Raw genomic sequence first — 8,989 nt, 5'->3', positions numbered from 1 at the left:
TTTCTCTAAGTCATCTCAAATGTGAGGATTTCAACATCTTCTGCTGTAGGTATTATTCCAGCATCACTATTTAAAGCCGTTTTCTCTTGTACTGTAGAATCTATTAGCTACCCCCGAAAATTTTGGTCAAGTTTCATCATTCAAAAATGGTGCATTTCTCCTCTTCTTAAAAAGTCTCCACTTTAGATTCATTGTGTCCAAATACTTATAGGGTTTTCTCAAAACTGTCTTTCCTGGCCAAAATTATACAGCAACCGTGGGATTCTGATGATTTTAATATTTTAGCCATATTTCAGTCTGGTTTTTGAAGAGCCTATTCAACAGAGTCAGGACTCCTTAGAGCGACTAGCGGTTTGATGATGTGGAAATGAGAGTCGTTGGTGTTAGCTGGACGTAAATCTCAGATTTATGTTCAGCCCTTTAGTATCGGGGATCACTCAGTACTGCTTGTGAAACTGAGTCTTTCAGAAATATTTGTGTTGCCCAGTCCAATTTTAACTCGAGGTCCGTTACTCTCAACCATGGGCTTCTGCCGTGTTTCTGTTTTTGGGCCTCATTTATTTGTCTTTGTCTCCTTCCTTTATGCAGTCTTTTAAAATCTTTTAATGAAATCTCTTATCATTACTACGCTGATGATACTCAGGTTTTAATTACTTTTAAACCCCATTCAATTTCCAAGCTATCTCTTCTACAATGGTATATGAAATCAAGCAAATGAAGGTCGAATAATGATTTTCTCCAGTTGAATGAAGAAAAAACACAGGTTCTTATCTTTGCCGCAGAAAACTTGGTTCCTTCATTTTCTGACCACTTGAGTTCGGTTGCCTCATACATTAAGCTTCCTATTAAAAATATTTTGTTTGATGGTCCCGTATTGTTTTAACAATATGTGAAGGATGTTATTTATTCCTGCTTTTTTCACTTGAGGAACACTGGGAAACTCAGGTGTATCATTTCTAAAGCTCAGATGGAAATGGTGATTCATGTATTCATCTGTTGTTGTATTGATTATTGCATTTCATTTATTACCTTTTCTCAGTGAAAGTTCTAAAAATCATTCAACTGCAATATTTTTGACTTCCATATGGGCTCCAAGGCAACACCTGATTACTCTTCATAAACTACCAGTTCAGCACAGGACCCAGATCAAGGTTCTCGTGTGGACCCATAAGGTTCCTTATGGTAATGTTTCTGCACACATTACTAGACTTTTACATCCATGTGTCACTACCACCGGGTCGCCACGGTTGACTGATCTGGGATTGCTTTACTGTCCTAAAGCCAGGATTAAAAATCAAAAGTGAAAGTATCTTTGCGGTTGTAGCTTCTCACGAAAACATGGGATTCAAAGGTGTTTTCATGCAGCCCAGAAGTGTCTCCAACAAATCTATGCAGCCCTTCCAGCAAGTTTTGGATCTGGTCACGGCTCTCCCCCAAGTTAGCCGGGTCATTGCCTTTCTATCCAGTACCGCTCCAGTCGAATCTCTCTTCACTGCTTTGTCAGGTGCTTTTCCTATTGAAGTGGATTGTCTCTGGTAGAATTTCAACCGGGTCAATCAGGGAACTGAAGGAGAAATTGTGAACGATGGCATCATATTTCTGCACTGTTTTATAATTGTAGTCCGTCTGTAGCTTTGGCAATGGCAGCGGAGGAAGTGAATAGAGCTGTTCAGTCCGTGTTGGTCTCGCTTCCAAATACTGAATTAACATTAACAGCCATGTTGTTTGGCTCGGTACTTCACTCTCCGCAGTAGAGGATGGTTGTTTACAGTGCAGAAGATTTCCGGTAAGTTTCACTGCCTTGAACTGGTGGATTACACACGTCACAGCCAAACATTAGTAATAAGGTAAAATTTAAGACTTCAACAGAGACTGCGCTTCCAGGAAGCAATTGTTTCTCAATAGCCAATAGTTCAGACTCTCTGTACGAAGCAAATCGTACAACAAGGAACTAGGGTATGGGAAGCATTGCATAAAGATGCCCGAAATACCTCAGCTGATTTCTTTCAGTGGAGGAGGAGGCTCTGAGTCTTCCTTGATACAGAGTTTCTCACCGTATCTCCAATGCCAAATCCAGCCATGAAACAGAAGACTTTCCTCTTAGCTGCTTCACTCCACTTCTTTTGATCATGATCCATCTCAAGAGAGATGAATCGGTAAATCAAGAGCTGCACATTTTGCTCAGCTTTATACTCCATGACAGATCGTATACCCATTTACTGTTCTATCCTAACGTCAATCATGTACAAAACAGAGGGAGTATTCCACGTATGCTGATTGAAACAAAAGCTAATGCAGCAGGTGGTGCAGTCTTCAGCTGGTGAAAATATGCAGACTTTCAATCAAGTTATTAATTTTATACAAACGCTATTTTTTTTGCCTCTAGTCTACAGGCCCTCTGGTAGTTACCCACTTCTTAAGAGAATCTGTGCCTTCCCTAGATGTCAGACCATTTTAGTTGATGTTGAAACAAAGAGATTCACAGTTTTCACTCCTGACTCAGTGGCTGAAATTCTCTCATGTTGTCTGCACTGCTCTTACTAAAGTTTCCCTTACATGTTCCACTGTTCAAGAGAATTCGCTAATTAAGTACAATGTATTCGACAAAGATTTGATCAACTAGTTATTCTATTAGAAGGCTGAACTCCAAAACTAATTGCCCTGGTACAGCTTTCTACTTTTTTAGATTCTGGGTTTTACAGTTGTTTCGGATAATTCATCAGAAACCTTAATATCCGTCAAAAACATAGTGTCTTAGTGTCTGATTAACCCCAGATCTGTAGAATCAATAAATCACTTAAGGAGAAGTAACACGTCAAATCCTGGTGTAGAGATTCAAGAACAGGTTAGAAACGGAGGTGCAGCGGTGGCACAAGACACATGTACGGAGGCCTTAGTCCTCTATGTGGCCTTCACAGGCTCCTTCCCCGGTGCATTGACCTTTGCAGAATGTCTTCCCTTCTTTCACAACACACTTTTCTGTCAATTCACTGTCAAATAAAGGCCACTAGAGCAAAAAAAATAAAAATACGTGTAAAGAAAAGAACAGGTTAGAAACAATGTGTAAAAAGCAGAACAAAACCATTTTTGAAGGACTTGGGGTTCCAGTGAACCACAGCACATACACCGTGTTCCAAGTTATTATGCAAATTGGATTTAAGTGTCATAAAGATACTTTTTTTTTGTTGTGCTATTAAATTTATAGATGGTATTGTGAGTCAGGGCTCTTTGAATCGCTATAACTAATTTTAGAGAGCTGGTTGATTAGTTTGTCTGGTGAGCTCAATTAAAGGAAATCTACTCCAGAAGGATGTTCCACATTGTTAAGCAGGCCACAGGTTTCAAGCAATATGGGAAAGAGAAAGGATCTCTGCTGATGAAAATCATCAGATAGTGTGGTGCCGTAGGACAAGGTATGAAAACATTAGATATTTAATGAAAACTGAAGCGTTGTCGTACTGTGAAGAGATTTGTGGCTGATTCAGAACAAAGATGGGTTTGTACAGATAAAGGCATAATAAGGAAGGGTCTGTTAGACAAATTCATCGGATTCAGAGAGCAGCTGTTAAAATGCCCCAACAAAGCAGCAAACAGTTATTTAAGCTGCTGGAGCCTCTGGCACCTCAAGGTGGAGGATCCTCCAGAGGCTTGCGGTGCATGAACCTACTATTGGGCCCCTAACCAGAGCTCACAAGCAGAACTGGTCCCAGTGGGCCCAGCCGTACATGAAGATTAATTTTCCAACAGACTTGTTGGAAACCCTGGATGGTCCAGATGGATGCAGTGGTGGATTGGTGGTGGATGGCCACCACGTCCCAACACGGCTGTGATGTCAGCAAGGTGGTGGTGGAGTCATGCTTTGGGCCGAAATCATGGGGAGAGAATCATTGGTCGGCCCCTTCAGAGTCCATGAAGGTGTGAAAATGACCTCAGCAAAGTATATGGACTTTCTGACTGATCACTTTCTTTCATGGTTCAAAAAGAAGAGCCGTACCTTCTGCAGCAAAATCATCTTCATGCATGACAATAAATGCTGCAAGGAATACCACTGTGTCATTGGCTGCTGTGGGCATAAAAGGGGAGAAACTCATGGTGTGACCTCTGACCCCAACCCTATTGAGAACCTTTGGAGTTTCCTCAAGCAGAAGATCTGAGGGTGGAATGCAGTTCATATCCAACCAGCAGCTCTGGGAAGGTTTTCTGACATCCTGCAAAGAAATTCAAGCAGAAACTTTCCACAAACTCACAAGTTCAGTGGATCAAGAATTGTGCTGTGATATCAAAGAAGGTCCAATGTTAACATGTAACTCGGTCTGTTAAGATGTTTTTGATTGAAATAGCTTTTGATTTTAGTACATGTGACCACTTAATGCTGCACATTCAAAGAATGACTGTTTGCAGTTCTTTATTATCCATAAAATGTTTAGAAAATCTGCTGTGCATAATAATTTGGAACAATGCATTTTGAGTTTTTTATTTCTGAAAAAAATACTGTTCTCATGGGGAGCTTTGTTCAGTAAAATTTGATTTATACTGTAATAGTTCATGACTTGAAAATTATACTGACCATCATTTGTACTGACCATTTAGGAAAATCTGAGAAAACATCACTTGCATAATAATTTGGAACACGGTGTGTGGACAAAACAGAATACTGGGGTAGTGACCAGCCTACCAAAACTATACAGAGCACATTGATTATTCACGTCCCTCGGTCAAAGCCACTATTCATGATTTAACAGTGAGAAACAGGCAGGGCAAAAATGGCATCTAGATTTCTAAGGTGATTAAACCACAAAGGCCCATGTAACATACGATGAATACATCTAGATGACCAACAAGACCTTAGAGGAAATATTCTGGTGAATGATGAATCCTAACTCACCATTTCAGAGAAAGTACATCATGCTTTTCTTTAGGACCTGGATGACTTTCTGTCATTTTTGAAATCATAAGTTCTGTTCTCTTCTGCAGAAAATCCTGGAGGAGAATGAACGGTCATCAGTTTGAGTCGATTAAGGTCTAATCTCACCACCATTGACTTCTTGTATGTATGACAGCTGAATGCAATTATGACATTTGTTGAACAGTTGAGAAAAAGACCAAAAATATATATATAAAAAAAGAAATGGACAAGGAAATAGACAAACATGCGTCTGTCCAATAATTTTAGATATGCATTCATTTCACTTGTTTCCGTTTCTTCGGATTTTGTGTTGTGGTGAAAAACTAGGTCTCTCACCGATCTGTCTTTCACTCGAATTTTGCTTGAACATATTTTTATTCATAGCTCTGTGGAGAGCAACATGCAGCGTTCACTCAAAGATTAAGCCTCCCACCTTATCCCTATGTCTAAACCAATCCCTCTCCAACATACACCTACTTGAGAGCCTACATCACCTCGTTTCGGTGACTGATGTTCCTGACAGTAAAAACCTGTAAAGAGAACCTGTGAGGCGGCTTGGTCTCTGCGAAAAGCTTGGCCGCATCTGATTAAGACAATTCCAACCCCGCGTTTCATCCGCACAGAATCCCACAAGACTTACTTTAAGGGTAGCATAATTAGGCCACGTTCAGCAAGCTGTTCAGCAGTTCAGTCGTGACTCCGTCTGAGGACGCGTTCTCTGGTTAGGAAGATCTAAAGCGAGGACTGAAACCTTGATATCAAATGAGCTGTCTCTGCATGTGAAGCTACTGCTAGCATTTCTGTGTCAATGTTCTTCATATTCTTTCTTCACTTTGGGCAGGCCGGGACTGCAGAGAAGCAAATCCAGCGCCTGCCTTAGAGAAATGTGCCAAACAGAGCATCACTTTGTTGTAACGTGCACGGACAATCCCTATTACAAGAGCAGGAACGCATGTTGTTCCATGTATTACTTGCAAAGTTCCCTGCAATCATCAGGACTTTTTTTTTTCTATTTCAGTTTGCAAATCGTTATCTGAGCCTGCCAGTTCTACCTCTCGTTAAAGTTTTCCCATCTCCATTGCCTCAATGTAACTGATTGATTCGGGAGACAAATTTCACTTTTAACCATGGGAATTTGGGCCTGGTGAAAGCCTTGCTAAAATATTTAAATTGATTTTTATTTTAGGCGTCAGGTAATTCCTCCCTGGCTGCTCCCCACTCTTCCCCAAGCTGCTCGGCTTCCTCGCTCTTCCTCCACCTGCCCTCCAACCTTCTCCCGCTCTGCTCCTCTCTCATCGCCTCCCCTGCTTCTGCTCGGCTCTGAATTTAAATGAGGAAAATTGTCAAAGAAAACCATTAATACGAAGTGAAAGCACCTGATGGCAATTCTGACAGCACATGCGCAAAAGACACAATTAACTTGACCCGGCTTTGCAATCCAATTTGATACCTTTATGTCAAGAAATTGAATTATGATTGGATTAACTATAGGTACCTATATTTATAAATGACCTTAGCACATCCGACAGTTCCTACTGAATCAGTGGAGATGCTGAACGTACCTTTTGAGCAAATATGCCAGCTTCCTCTTCCTCTTCTTTGCTTTACTCAATAATCTCTGAAGATCCACTCAAAATAACTTAACCAGAGCTGAAATAATGCTAAAGATAGAAAGTTCCAATAAGTTTGGAGAGAGAGCCAATGTTTTCACTACACTGTCAAAAGATACACCTCTCACAAATTATAAATATTGGCTGTCAAAAGAAACCTGCTAGGGGTGTTAGCTAAAATGAGCCTGCATTAGCTTGGTGTAAAGTTAGCAACATAAACGCTATAAAAAACTTGAGCTAAGTCTTGAATATTGTTTCACCAAAAAATGATTTACTGTTCATTTATTAGAAAAATAAACAAAGCCAATGGAAATGGCACAGCTGCAGTCATGCTAGCTAACAGTCTACCTGCTGAAAATTAGCATCAAGGTGCTACTTCCCAACAGAAACGCTGAAAAGGAGAATATTTGTATGCACAGCAGAGCTATGGCTTCGGCTCAACTTCAATTAATTGGACTGCTGACCTTGTATGAGCATTAAATCAGTTCATGGGAATCCATTTCGCCTCAAGTATGTCTGACTCCATAATGATAGGTGGCGATGTGGCCCCTTTCAGCTTGTTAGCAATAGGGCCAACACAACTGAGTGTCTAAGTAATATGACATGAGGTCTGTACCTTCATCAATATAGTTGGAAGTTATCTGACATGTGCAGGCTTTTCTCACGTGTTGCAGAGTCAGAAGAAGAGAGTGAGCCAAATAAGGGGGTGGAGGGGCCGGGGGGTTCTCAGTTTCCTGTAGAGTTGCCAACTTCTCAGTATGGAAAGTAGCTTTTAGCTATTCCGCATGTAGTATGAACTAGAAACAATGTGGAAGAAACTAAAAGTGAGCAAAACACCTTAATATCCTTAGAATTACAAAGGCATTTTATGCTGTCCATTCTTCTTTTGTCTAACGTCCCAGTTCCTCCCTTGTCTAATCCTTGATTTTTGTCAAGCAAAGGTACTCAAAAGAGTCACCAGCTGAATTATTTAGCCCTTTTTTTTATTTAATTACATGAAATTTGAGTTCAGTTTAGTGAGGTTAATTTAAGACCACATTGTGGAACAGCTGGTTTCCTACCACAACCCAAAAATATCTGTGTCACGTCCGTTGGTTCATTCTGATTTGCCATGTGAATGATTGTTGCAAGGAAGAAGTTGCAGATAAACATTTGTTTTATTTGAAATGTAGTGCAAACACTCCCAAATGTTTAATCTGGGCTAAATTTTATCTTTGCGTTATACCAGGGGCGGTGAGAGATGAAGGGTTCCACAGTTGCCACCTGTGGCAGAGTAACCTCATGGTAAGGGTGAGGCGAGAGCACGGGGCAGCAAGGCATTTCACAAAAACACATTGACCTCCATCTTTATTCAGTTCAATGCTTTGGCATATGATTCATAATTAACCGGGTCAAAACAAGGCGCAACATCAAGCACATCCCTAATCTATCCGAAAAGCGAGGGCCAATCAAAAGATTGGATCTTCAGAGAAAGGCAATCTGCTTTTTTGTTTGATTGGCTCAGACCTTAACTTGTTTCCTGCGGAGGTGAGCAAACACAGATAGACCCGCGGAAAGGGAAAAGACATCAAATATTCAACACGCCAGTGAAACCCGGGGAGAGAAAAAAAAAATTTACTTTGAAAAGATTTTTTGTCACGCACTCGATCAAATAGGTCGCACTCTAGGGACCTGGAAAGCAAGAGAGCGGTTTGGATCCGGTTGATTGTATATGTCTAATTGGACTCCCAGGTGCATTTTGCTGGCTTAGGGATTCCATAAATTAGGATTCCAGACACCTCCAAGTCAGGGGCGTGTGTTATTATTTTTAGAAGAATAGTGAAATAGGAATACCTTGGACCGTGTTTCATAAGAAGTGACAAAAGTTGGCATTGCTGTAAAATGTTCATTTGTAATGGTGAAGTGTTACTCCGGCTAGTTTCTAGTTTGAATTATTTATATTAACAGTAACGTTTCAGGAGGTTCCAGGAAAAGGTCTTCTCTAGCTCTCCGTGCCGTGGGACCACATCTGCCTCCCGATCCGAGTGGAGGCGGTGCCCCTCATGAGAGGTGGCATCACCAAGCTGCTACACCTGCCGCCTGCAGTGAAAAGCAGAGTTGAACACCCAGAGGAGGCCGGCAGCTGCGTGCACCGACGTCCCCGAGGCCGCCGCTGAAGGCGTACATCGGGGACCGGCTGACAGATACCATGCATCAACCGAGACCATAGTGGCTCGCCGGAGGAATAGCAGCGACTAACCCTCTTGCTATTTCGAGCCTGAGCCGAGTGGAGAGACGTCTCGCGAATGTCTAAAGCAACAACCGAATATATATATATATAAAGAAAAAACACTGAACATATATATATATAAAGAAAAAACACTAAACATATATATATATATATATATATATATATATATATATATATATATATATATATATATATATATATATATATAAAGAAAAAACACTGAACATATATATATATAAAGAA

This window comes from Xiphophorus hellerii, chromosome 6 (assembly GCF_003331165.1).
Source record: "Xiphophorus hellerii strain 12219 chromosome 6, Xiphophorus_hellerii-4.1, whole genome shotgun sequence".
Taxonomy (NCBI): Eukaryota; Metazoa; Chordata; class Actinopteri; order Cyprinodontiformes; family Poeciliidae; genus Xiphophorus; species Xiphophorus hellerii.
This window is presented reverse-complemented; position numbering follows the sequence as displayed.